The sequence below is a fragment of the Gorilla gorilla genome, chromosome 18, assembly GCF_029281585.2.
Source record: "Gorilla gorilla gorilla isolate KB3781 chromosome 18, NHGRI_mGorGor1-v2.1_pri, whole genome shotgun sequence".
Taxonomy (NCBI): Eukaryota; Metazoa; Chordata; class Mammalia; order Primates; family Hominidae; genus Gorilla; species Gorilla gorilla.
Window position 1 is genome coordinate 33078081 of NC_073242.2, and position 11340 is coordinate 33089420.

At 41.3% G+C, this 11340-nt stretch overlaps 1 protein-coding gene across 17 annotated transcripts in view; it reads right to left on the reverse strand.

The window, feature by feature from the left end:
• The window catches only part of MRTFB (myocardin related transcription factor B), a 197591-nt gene extending 186688 nt beyond the window's left edge, over positions 1 to 10903 (reverse strand). For 6 of the 17 annotated variants that reach the window (XR_008672645.2, XR_008672644.1, XM_004057239.3 and 3 more), the window contains exons 1-2: positions 10604 to 10702; positions 2621 to 2685 (exon numbers count right to left, since the gene is read on the reverse strand). The gene's annotated coding sequence lies outside the window, so the exon portion shown is untranslated. Of the gene's footprint in view, positions 1 to 2620; positions 2686 to 6477; positions 6871 to 8392; positions 8484 to 10562; positions 10858 to 10881 lie in introns of those variants that run through there. The other 11 variants (XM_055365837.2, XM_019012563.3, XM_055365842.2 and 8 more) reach the window with 10 other exon arrangements.
• Positions 10904 to 11340: the final 437 nt, after the last annotated feature.

Sequence of the window (11340 nt, forward strand, 5' to 3'; positions counted from 1 at the left end):
GGAGAAAATATCTGCAAACTATACATCTGGTAAGGGGTTAACATCCAAAATATGTAAGAAACTCAACTCAATAGCAGGAAAAAAATCCAATTAAAAAATGGACAAAGGTAGTGGCTCACACCTATAATCCCAGCACTTTGGGAAGCCGAGGCGGGTGGACTGCTTGAGCCCAGAGTCTGAGACCAGCCTGGGCAACATGGCGAGACACTGTCTACACAAAAAATACAAAAAATTTGGCAGAGTGTGGTAGTATGTGCCTGTGGTCCCAGCTACTAGGGAGGCTGAGGTGGGAGAATCACTTGAGCCTAGAAGGTCAAGGCTGCAGTGAGCCGTGATTGCACCACTGCACTCTAGCCTGGTAGACATTTCTCAAAAGCAGCATACAAATGGCCGGGTGCAGTGGCTCATGCCTGAATCCCAGCACTTTGGGAGGCTGAGGCGGGTGGATCATCGGAGGTCAGGAGTTCAAGACGAGCCTGGCCAACACGGTGAAACCCCGTCTCTACTAAAAATACAAAAATTAGCCGGGCATGATGGCGGATGCCTGTAATCCCAGCTACTTGCGAGGCTGAGGCAGGAGAATCGCTTGAATCCGGGAGGCGGAGGTTGCAGTGAGCCAAGATCACAGCATTGCATTCCAGCCTGCATGACAAGAGTGACACTCTGTCTCAAAAAAAAAAAAAAGGCAGCATACGAATAGCCAGCAAATACATGAAACAGTGTTACACAGCACTAATAAATGCAAGTTAAAACCACAGTGAGATATCACCTCACTCCTGTTGGAATGGCTACTATCAAAAAGATAAAAGGTAACAAATGCTGGCAAAAATGTAGAGACAAAGAAACCCTTGAACACCGTTGGGAGGAATGTAAATTATTGCCATTATGGAAAACAGTGTGGGGGTTTCTGAAATAAATTAAAAATGAAACTACCATACGATCCAGCAATCCCACTACTGGGTATTTATGCAAAGGAAATGAAATCAGTAAAGAGATAATCTGCACTCTCACATTTATTGCAGCACTATTCACAATAGCCATGATACAGAAGCAACCTAAGTGTCCATCAACAGATGAATGGATAACGAAAATGTGGTATATATACACAACGGAGTACTATTCAACTATAAAAAAGGAAATCCTGTCATTTGTGACAACATGGATGAACCTGGAGAACATCACCTCTTTAAGTGAAATAAGCCTGACACAGAAAGACAAATACTACACGTTCTTACTCATATAAGGACTCTGAAAAAGTTGATCTCATACAAGAAGAGAGTAGAATGATGGTTACCAGAGGCGTTAGAAGGTCGGGGGCAGGTGGGGGTGGTGGTGTGGAGATGTTAGTCAAAGAATACAAAATTCCAGTTAGATAGAAGGAATAATTCAAAGAGATGTATTGTACAGCATGGTGACTATTGTTAATTATGATATACTGTATTCTTCCAAAAATAGAGTAAATACAAAGAGAGTAAATGTTCAATGTTCTCACCACAAAAATGGTAACTATGTGAGGTAATGCATAATTAGCTAAATTGAAACATTCCACAATATACACATACTTCAAAACATGTGGTACACAATACATACATACAATTTTATTTGTCTATTTAAAATAAATAAATTTGGAAAAAAGTTACATATACATAAACATTAACAAAATTGTGTGGGCAAGGATATGGAAAGCAGGACTCTTATGGATTCTGAGGGGGGTTATAAACTGGTAGTCTCTTTAGAGGACAGGTAAGCCATGTCTCAACATTTTAAATGTGTTTAATCTCTGACCCAGCAGTTACACATCTAAGAAGAAAAATGAACAAGTATACAATGATGATATAAGCAGAAGGCTGATCAATACATCAACAAGGGAAAACTAGAAACAATCTAAAAGGTCATCAAAGGCATAAAGTATGGTGCCTCTAAAAGATGGAACATTAGGCAGCCAGTAAAATGATCATGTAGGATTATGTGTATCTTTTCCAATTCCCGCAGAGATGTACAAAACATATTTTTCCATTAAAAAAGACTACTATATACAGGCAAACCAATTTATTTAAAATTTTGTATATAAATTCTTCTATATCCATAGATAGATTTCTAAAAGTATGTTCACCAAAATATTAATAGCAGTCATTTCTTGGTGGTATAAGTTGGATGCTAAGTTCTATCATTATGTTGTTTTATACTGATAGAAATTTTTTTCATTCTTATAGTAAAAAAAACCCCAAAATTTTAAGTGTTCGTATCTCACCAAAAGTAGCTTAAAATTCTTTCAACTCCCTATTTTAAGAAAAAAGTATTCACTGAATGTTGCAAGTATATATAACCACCAAATAGCTATGGGTTTCTACTTGCTAGATTTCCTTCTCAGTACCATGCTTTAAAACCATCAGAAAACAGGAAAATAAAGATTAGATTCGAAGAGGTTGAGAACGTCAAATGAACTTATTTGAACAGTCCACATTCCCGGCATCTACCTTAAGAACTCTAGGTTCTATGAACTTAACCACTCCTAAAACAATCTCCCTGTTAGACCTCAAGAAAGCAGGCTGTAAGAGGAAGTAAAAAAAATAAATAAATTACAGTTCCTTTGTTAAAAAAAAATTATAAAAAAACTTACCTCGGTAAGAATATTTAATTATTTTCCTGTCTTACATTCTCCTTCTTAGCACCTTTATTGTGAACCTGGAAAAAAAAAGGCAGAAATTACTTTTTATTGAGCACCTACTACATGCCAGACAAGGTTGTGTCTCTTGGAGAATGTGAAGTCTAAGATAAACTGGAAATAACAAAATCGAAGTTATTAAAATGGAATGGTCAGGAAGGAAAGTAAAAATTTGAAAATGTAACTAAAACTTTTCCTAAATTGTTCGAGAACCTATACATGACTGTATTCAAAGAACTGTATTTAACAAACAAGCCTGGAGAACTGCAGCGGGCTAAGAGTTGGGGTGCTAGGCTCAGAGCATCTGCATTAGATCCCGGTTCTACCACTTTCTACCTGTGTGATCTGGGGTAAGTAACTTCTCTGTGTGCCTGTTTTCCCATATGTGTAACAACAGTACCCAATTCTTAGCACTGCTGAGGATTATATGAAATAATCCACATTGGGGACTCTAAAGTAGTTCCTGAAATATGTGTTCAATAAATACTATTTTTATTATAATGTTATTATATAATAATAAATCTGCCTTTCACCATCTCCATCACCAGCATTATTTATGATGATAATAATTATTATTAATTGGCTGGGCACAGTGGCTTACACCAGTAATTCCCGGGCTTGGTGAGGCCAAGGTGGGCAAATCGCTTGAGCCCTGAAGTTTGAGACCAGACTGAGGCAACATAGTAATACCGTCTCTTTAAAAAAAAAAAAAAAAATTTGCCAGGAGTGGTGGTGCCCCTGTAGTCCCAGCTGCTCGGGAGACTGAGGTAGGATGATTGATTGAGCCTAGGAGTTCAAGGCTGCAGTAAGCCATAATTGTGCCACTGCCCATGTCATGTACTCCAGCCTGCATGAGAGAGACCCCCGTCTCTAAAAAAGAGGGAGGGGGTGGGCATAAGCTTTGTATTCCAGGGGCTTACAGTGTCCTCAGTGAAATAAGAGCTACCTAGACACATAATATAAAGCAAAAAAAAAGATCAAAGTCAATTATTCATTCATTTAACAAACATCTGAATGTCCAATCTTTGCCAGTATTTTGTTGGGTGCAGGGCATTATTTGGTGTGCAGGATGAACACAGTTTCTCTCCTTACAGAGTTTACAGTTCATCAAGGGTTAAGCTGCATGACAGACAAGCTACATGCAGAGACAGATACTGTTTTTGACTGGGTGGGGGACAGTAACAGACCTGAACTGGCAGAATTACGTAGCACTATATTCTGGGTGGGAGGAATGGGGTTCCAGGAAACACAGGGCCTCTAGGAAACATAAGCAGCACCATTGTTAGGGTACATCCAAGAGAGACTAAGGCAGCAAGGCTAGAAGCAGGAGGGGGCCTTGAACGCCAGGCTGAATTTGTTCTCTGGTTTTCAGGTACATTAATTGTCCTGCTGAAACTGAACAAGAGCTTAGTTTTAACTTGGATTCTAATGTCTTGTAACTTTTTCTTTATGGGTCCTTTCTTTTTTTCTTTTTTGAAAGTGAGATGGGTAACAGTGGGAAAAAAATGAGGGAATGGCAACCTCAGCCCATGTTGGCAACAAAGGTGGGAGTGGACCAAGGGCACTAAGCGAGGAGTTTTACACGTTTTCTCTTTTAATCCCTCCAGCATTCTTACAGACACTATTGCTCCTTTTACAGATTAGAAAACTGAGGCTCAGAGAAGTCAAATAGATTTTAAGTTCATAAACTTAACATGATCTTGATTCTTTAAAAAGTGTTTTCTGGAACTAGACAAAACGATTCTAAAGTTCACACGGAAAAATAAACAAGCAAGAATTGCCAAAAAAAAAAAAAAAGCAACAAGGGGAAACTAGTTTTAAAAGATATTAAAACATTTTATAAAACCAATGTAGTACTGCTATATGAATAGAAAGACTAATGTCATAGAATAGAAAGTGCAGAGATGTACCCCAATACATCCAGAAACTCACACCACCATCAACTAGATTCAGAGATGAAAACTGAAACAAATCGGTAAAGATAACTGGTGGCCACATGGAAAAAGGAAAAGTTGAATTATATATCACTCTGAACACCAGAATAAATTCTAAGTGGATCAGAGATTTAGGTGTTAAAATGAAACCATAAAAGCACTAAAAGAAAACATGGGCAGATTCCAGAAATCGTGGAGGCCTTTGACGTAAAATCCAGATACCATAAGAGATTAATGTTAAGTACATAAAATGTAAAGAAAGCCATATTTAAGCCTTCTTTATACCAAAATACATGAAAGTCATTTTTAAAAACAAGTGACAAGTTGAGGGAAACTGCAACCTAACAAAGGGCTAATCTCTCTAATTTATACACTTATAGAAATTAGTAAGAAAAAGCAATCCAAAAGAAAAATGTGCAAAGGGTATGAACAGATAGCTCACAGAAAAAGGAATACAAATAGCCTTTAGGCACATGAAAAGATGCTCACCCCAATTCATAACGAAAGCAATGCATATTAAAACTACATGGAGTTATCATTTTTCATCTACGAGACTGACACGAATCCAAAGGTTAACTGTTGGAGAGGTTATGGAGAAATAAGGAGTCTCATACATTACTCAGGCAAGTTCAAAATAAGTGCCACTCTGGAGGAAGAAAGTATTTATACCAATTATAAATGCACTGCCCACTGACCAGCAATCCCACCTCTAGGAATGTATCCCACAGATAATGCCTACAAATATACAAAATAATATGTGCACAAGGTTATTCAGCACAGCGTCATCTGTGAGTCTCAGACTGGAAACAACTCAAATATTGATCACTGGAGGCTAAACAGCTAAACAATGTATATTTTACAGTTGTTTAGAAAAATGTTTTCTGGGCCAGGTGCAGTGGCTCATGCCTGTAATCCCAGCCCTTTGGAAGGCCGATGCAGGTGGATAACCTGAGGTCAGGAGTTTGAGACCAGCCTGGCCAACATGGAGAAACACCATCTCTACTAAAAATATAAAAATTATCCGGGCCTGGTGGCACATGCACCTGTAGACCCAAGCTACTTGGGAGGCTGAGGCAGGAGCATCGCTTGAACCTGAGAGATGGAGGTTACAGTGAGCTGAGATGGTGCCACCGCACTCCAGCCTGGGTGACAGAGCGAGATTCTGTCTCAAAAAAAAGAAAAGAAGTGTAGAAAAATGTTTCCTATATACTAAATGAAGATATGTCAAGATAATATTAACTTTTAAAAAAAAGCAAGAAAATATTCACATAGTATGTATATTTTATATAAAAAGAGTATATATATAGTATATTAGTATTTGCTTGTATCTGTATCTACACACAAAAAAAGACATCTATAGGAAACAAATGAAAGGTTATTTATGGAGAGAATCAAGACAATTGGAATTTAGATTTCTCAAAATATGTCTTATGTCATTTTAATTTTTGAACCATATGAACATCTTATCTACATGAAAAGAATTTGTAAATGTTAAAAGCACCTCGCAAAAAGAAGCAAAAGAGAACCACCTACAAACCAGAGTCTAAGTTTTCTCTGAAATTGGTGACAAGCAATTTTAGTGTGGCCATCACCATAAATTATAAGACAAAGTGCTTTTGTTTCCTCCAATCGAGACAAAGTATATGATTATAATAATCTATTTTTAAAAGCCGGGGTGAGGAATTAGAAGAGAGAACAGAAAAAGGTGAGAAGAGAAGGAGCTCTACTCTAATGGTTCTCAAAGTATGGTCCTTGGACCAGCAGCATCAGCATCACCTGATAATTTGTTAACAATGTAAATTCTATGGGCCCAGCCCAGACCTACTGAATCAGAGAGAGACCCTGGAGGAGGAGGCTAGCAATCCTTTTAATACATACTCAAGTTTGACAGCCACAGATCTGGTCCCGTGATTTTTATATGTTCACGTGCATTGCCCAGGAAGGGATCTTTTAAAATGCAAATTCTGGTCCAGTTGGTCTGGAGTGGAGCTCAGAGTCTACATTTCAAACAAGCTCCAGGATGCTGCTGACGTGCTGATGGTGTGGGCACCACACTTTAAGACGCAAAGCACAAGTCCACCTGAGGAAGAAGGTAAGCAAAGGGTCTTCACGTGATTGAGTTTGCTGTGAAACCTGCACTCAATATTAGACAGAAAAAGTCCTTACACAGGTCTCCAGCTAAGGTATACCACGGAACTAGCTTCCCATATAAACTGTGTACTTCACACAGAGTAAGTATGTTTTCAAATATATTTCTTAAACAACAATAACAACTATAATTCACTGAGATCCAATTTAAGGATGTCCCATTTGAGAAAACTTGCATTTATAAGTGGATCTTCCAGAATGGAAACAAACAAAAAACACAAAAAACCATATTCATACAACTGTCTGGTTATATTATCTGATTAACTTTACCTCAAACACACTAACCACACCATCTGCTCTTCGTGAAAATTCACCAGTTTGTTTCCTTTTAAACATTTTCAAAAAAATGGTTCTTATATTTACAAACATTGATTCTCCATTTGTTTTACATAAAGGGAAAATCTCTACAGGAATCTTCTTAGTAAAGAATTCTAGTTTAAATGGAAGGGTACAGAAATATTGTGTATCTTCATTTTGCAAGTCACCCTCTGAATCAAGTTTTTGGTGTTAAACATTAATCATTGTTTCATATTCCCTATTCATGTAGTAAAATTATGTAATAATTTTTACATATTCCCTATTTCATTGACTCTAAGATGCCATCAATTTCAAGATATAATGTCCTACTAAGAAAGAAAAGTTGCCAACCACATGCTAATTTTAAGATGTCATTCTATCTCACATATGCATCTTAAAAATCAATGAAACACCTTAATTACAAATCAGAGATATGTGCATAGTATTCATTTTCTAGTTAACATTTGTGTCTCTCAAATGTAAAACTTCATAAAAGCATGAACTTTTGTCCATTCAACAATCTATCCCCTATGCCTAGAAAAATGGAACATTTTCAATCAACATCTTTTACATACAGGTGAATATTTTTTAAAGTTCTGATTTTAAAAACCAGTAATGACCTCTTTTACCCTGGAACAAGATACTGCTTGCTCAAATTAATATAAATTCATTACTCTCAATTTGGATAAATTTCCATCTCCAAAGTGTTCAATGTCTCTAACTCTAGATAATTTAAAGTATAGCCTTCTGTTTTGACAACAGTCATTACCTACATGTCTGTTTCCATAGCACCTTTCAAACGTAACACGCAACTAATAATAAACACCTTACATCAAGAAGCAACTCATCTATTCAACAAAAAAAAAGCCAAATAAACTATTTTTAAAACAAGAGTTAAATGTATAATGTTACAATGTAGGTAACATTGTAACATATAAATTTTATACGTAGGTAACATATAAATGGTCTGAGCTGAACTTTCTTAACTCGATTTGCATTTTCCCCTATGCAGCAAGACTAGCAAAGTTTGAAATGAAAAGACAACTGCCAACAAATCACACCGTGAGGACTACTGGCATATGTGATTACAGGTAATTTTAAGTTTTACCTTTGAATACATCTGCATTTTCCAAATTCTCTAATATAGATATTAGTAAGCAGAAGAAGCTATTTAAAGGGTGATTACACTAGTTTAGATTATACTTAACTAAGACTTATTTCTACACATTATTGCTGTTGCTTCCCAACTCCATTCTAACCTCAATCTGCTACTTGATTCAAGTGTTTAGTTGTCAACATTTCCATTAAACACAGCCAATCTTTCAGACAGAGGGACACAGGTACTAACCTGACCTCCCATCTGAGATTCTAGAATAATCAATGAAAGCGCCACTAACCAAAAGCATGTTTTTGTACGTCAGACACTTCTGAAAGAAAGAAAAAACAAAACAAAACTCTCAGCAAAAACCGTCTGTTAAATTTCCTTTTATAATTCCTATCATAATTGACTAGATAGCATTGATGTTTGGAGTGGTTCTCCAAGGAGCTGGAACTGCCCCCAAGGAACATTTTTAGTTATCAAAGAGACTGGGGGACACCGCTGGCATTTAGGGTTTGGGGGGCCTGGATCTAAAAGACTTCACACAACACATAGGTGGGACAGATCTGTGTAATGAAGATTCACCTGGTACGAGAGTCTTTCAAATGAACGGGCAGATTAAGCCCACTATAAACTGGCATTACTTTACAATATTTAAAAGTTTTTACAAGAAATTGCAGGGAAACTCCAGTAATGTAGGAGAAAGTAGCAAGGGAAGCTTAAATAGAGTAAGGGAAAACTGTCTAAACATTAGCGATCGTTTCCTCACACCACACACCGTTAACATACAATTGTAGTATCAGAATACTGAGCATATACAAACAAGTGAGATACTGATATTGAACCCAAAATTTTCAACCTTGTTAATATTTTATTAATTATTACCAATGGTGATTGTTAGGAAGCCAGTATTGTCCCTTCGAGTGTGTGACACAAAAAAATTCTACAATATAGTTTAAAAATATGGATCCGTGGAGGGTTTGTGCTAATATTTACGTGTTTATTGAGACAGTCCGTTATTTGTCTTGCCATGTTATCCCTTGTTCAATCTAGGTTGTTTCTCTCTTTAATTCGCAAGAAACAGGTTATGCCAACCTAGGTGTTTTTCCCAACCTCCGTCTGTATCTCTGCTCTTTCCTTGAAGTAGCGGCCTCACTCTGTAGCCCAGGCTGGAGGGCAGTGGTGCAATCACAGCTCACTGCAGCCTTTAACTCCTGGGCTCAAGAGATCCCCTCACCTCAGCCTCCCAAGCAGCTGAGACTACAGGTGTGCACCACCACACCACGCTAATTTTTTCTTTTTTTGTACAGATGGGATCTCGCTATATTGCCCAGGCTTGCTCTTGTTTGAAATAGCTCCTCCTAATTTTTTTTAACCAATACAAATGTACTCATTAGAAGCTGGCACAAGCACCCCAGTATATACTGTCTTCCAGCACAAGAGTATGTCCTAGATGTGAATGGTACAGCAACATCTGTCATATACTGTTCTCTATTTCGCCCTTACGCTTCAATCAAACCATCATACTGCTTTTCAAGGATGTGTGTAGGGAGGTTACATTGTTTATGAATTTCATTTCAGGGTAGTAAAGAGGGCTTTATACATGTTTGCTGCAAAGGGGAAGAAGGGACCTTGATTCTGACGAGGTTGAGAACCACTGTTCCCAAGAGTGGAATCGCGTGCTGAAACAAAAATCGAACTTTTAGAGAAGAGTTTCCTTTGCCTAAGGCAAGCCCTGGGCTCCAATATTCCACTTCATTGGGCCTGACACCCCACTACCAGCACACGCCCGCTGCTCTCAGCCCACCTCTGCTTCCAAGCAGGGCCAAACAATGGTTCTTCACCACTTGGGGATCGGGGACCCTTTTAGGAACGAGACAAAAGCCCTGGAAAAACTCTCTCCCAAGAAACCCATACACCAAGCTGCATCAAATTTCAGGGCGCTCCCAGACACCCCCTCTGAAGCCCGGTCGGGACCCCAGGAGAAAAGGGCTGAGGGGAGTGGGAGGTGGGAAGAGGAAGGGGACGCCAGGGTCCCGGTCCCCTCCCACCGCCTCCTCGCAGTGTGGCTTTGGCCCGGGCGCTCCACCTCTCTGTGCAGCCCCGGCGTGCAAGCGCGCAACTTAAGTGCCCGGCACACAGCAGAGGCTCCATAAACGCCGCTGCCACTGTCAGCAGGGCCAACTCTGCAGTCGAGATGGACACTGAAGCGGCCCCGGGGTCGCGCCCGGGCGCGAGGACCGGTTGAAGGAGGCACCGGCCCGCGGCCCCGGCCGCCCCGCCCCGCGCGAGTCCCGGGGACGGTGCGGACCAAACGGCGCCGCAGCTGCTGCGGGGACGAACAGGGATGGCCGCCTGGGACGCGGGACGTTCACCAGGCCCGCTCCCCCACCCAGCCCTCGGTCTCGGCCGCTCTCACCCGGCCTCAGTCCCCAACGGCCGCCACCGCCCGCCGCTCACCTCCCCGGCCGCCGCCGCCGCTCCCGCCGCTCCCGCCGCCGCCGCGCGATCTCGCGAGACTTCGCTCCCCTCGGCACTCCCCCTCCTCCCCGCGGCGCGCGCAGACCCCAGGCTAGAAGCGGCTCGGCGCGCTCCCCGGACGCTGCCCACCCCGCCTCAAGGGTCAAGCCCGGCCTCTCTCGCTGCTCGCCCCCGACTCCGTCCCTGCGTGCACTCCGCCCACTCCCGTGACTGGGAAGGGTTAAAGCCCAGGTGCGAGGCGGCCGCCTCCTTCTCACCTGGCCGGCCGGCCGGGTGCGCGTGCGCATGCGCATGTCCGCGGCTCGGCCCTGAGCCTCTGCAAAGGCTTGGACGGTGGCGACAAAGGTGACCGCTGCCACCCGTCCTGAGTGCTCGCTGCGCGCCGAGCACTTAACAGCCCCCTTCGGTCCTCACACTGCCCCCCAAAGTGGGTATTACCAGCCTCCCCATTCTAGAGAGAGGAAAAATGGAGGCCTGGCAAGCAAAGTACAGTAACGGCTCCATGTTACACAGCCAGGAATTGGCTGAGCCAGTGTTGGGATCTGGGGTTGTCTGATGCCCAGCCCAAAACCCATTTCTGCACCTCAGTGACAGCCCCCAGGCCCTGTCCCTCTTTCCGTTCAAGGCTCAAGGCGCTGCCTTTCAGCCGCAGTCTTCATTCTCTCCCAACATTCACCAAGGTGAGAGGAGGAGCTCCTGGGAAGGCATTTGCTACA